Source organism: Egretta garzetta, unplaced genomic scaffold, assembly GCF_000687185.1.
Source record: "Egretta garzetta isolate BGI_Z169 unplaced genomic scaffold, ASM68718v1 scaffold119, whole genome shotgun sequence".
Classification (NCBI taxonomy): Eukaryota; Metazoa; Chordata; class Aves; order Pelecaniformes; family Ardeidae; genus Egretta; species Egretta garzetta.
This window is the reverse complement of record NW_009260794.1, coordinates 204,398-206,107: the sequence shown is the minus strand read 5'-3', so window position 1 is coordinate 206,107 and position 1,710 is coordinate 204,398.

The following is a 1,710-nucleotide window of genomic DNA, read 5'->3' as shown; positions in this document are numbered from 1 at the left end:
GGAGAGGAGCGAGGCAGAGAGGGTACAGGCAGTGAGGAGTGGGAAAATGCATAGAGCTCACTGGAGGAGAAACCTTCACAGTCCTTAACACAGTAAGTCTTTGGCTGCAGGGCACATCCTGGAGGGATCTCCTAGAAGTGACACATCCCATGGCTGGCACAGAGGAGAAGGAGGTGCTGCAGATCAGGGCTTCCCTGCTGCCCCATCAGTGGGACAGGGCATGATGGCTGCCTTCTCCCAGGGAGGGCTGCAGGGTGTGAAGGTGGGGGTGCAGGTGGGGGTGCCCAGGGCTGTCCTTCCCAGCAGGGTCCCTGCACCCCAGGGGGCTGTGTGCCGGGGCAGGGATTCTGCCGCCTGCCAGAATCAGCACTCAGGCTGCTTAGGGAGATCCCCACAGCCCTGTGGGAAGAAGCTGTGGGATAAGGAAGCAACCACTGACCAGTCAGGTCAAGATCTTCCTGCTGTTGAGACGGTGCTGTGTGGGTCAGGTTTGCTCACAGCTCCAGACTGTCACAAGACTTTTGCAGAGGTTCCTTTTGAAAGAAATAAAAATAAAATAAATTGAGGCAACATTTAAATGAATGGGAAGGGGTCTGTGTTTTGAGTTTTCTCTTCATGGTTGACTGGGTGGGCAGTGGGAGATGCGAATTTCTTTCTCCCTTGTGGGAAAGACACAGAGACCCCAGTTCTCATTAGAACTTCTCTGAGCTGCTCCTTAGCTGCTGCAGACAAGGAGAGATGCCCCTGGGCAGTGTCCTGCTGCCAGAAAGAGTCTGGAGGGCAGAGCTGAGCACACAGTGGGTGGGATGGGGTCTGTGAGCAATTACATGGAAGAGTCATGAGTACAGAGAAACAGCTCCTGGTAGGGACAGCTCCTGGCAACAGAGACAAAGACTTGGGCAGGGAGTAAGTGGGAGCTGCTACCAGAAATGCCATGGGAGGAGGGATTTGGGCACCCCCCTACCACCCCCTCTAGTGCAGGCACCTTCCCTGGAGGAACCCCCTTTGTCCTCTCCCACCCAGGGAAGTTTATTCCCCCAAGGCCATGGGATGCAGGGCATGAGACATCCTTGGCAGCTGCGCCTCCAGCCTAAGAGAAGTGCCTGTGTCCTACTATTAACACATCATAAACCAGACAAAAGCGACTGCCCTACAGTGTCACTGTCTGCAAGGTGGAGAGCAAAGCAGGGTAAGGAGAAAGCTTCATGAACACCCATCTGCCTTTCTCGTTGCATTTTTTTGGAGCACTGCAGCTTTCTTCCCTGTTTCCCCACCTTTCCATGGTGCTCTTGCTCTCTGGGGTTGAGGTGGAGGTGCAGGTCAGCTTCTGTTCTGACACCAACCCTGAGGGTCCTGCCCTGGAGGCATCTTCATAGGAATGAGGTGCCCAAGGCGTGGGGCACCAAGTCGTTGATTTGCTAGGGTTGGGAAATTAGCTGAAAGATTCCCCATTCTGCTGAGGGAGGGGGATGGCTATGAGAAATGCCGTGGAGTCTAAGAAAGCTCCCCTAACTTATCATTGTGTTTTTCCTTCATGGACAGGTCCCCATGCACAAAGGGAAAAAATGTCCAACGGCAGCTCCATCACTGAGTTCCTCCTCCTGGCATTTGCAAACACACGGGAGCTGCAGCTCTTGCACTTCTGGCTCTTCCTGGGCATCTACCTGGCTGCCCTCCTGGGCAATGGGCTCATCATCACCGCCATAGCCG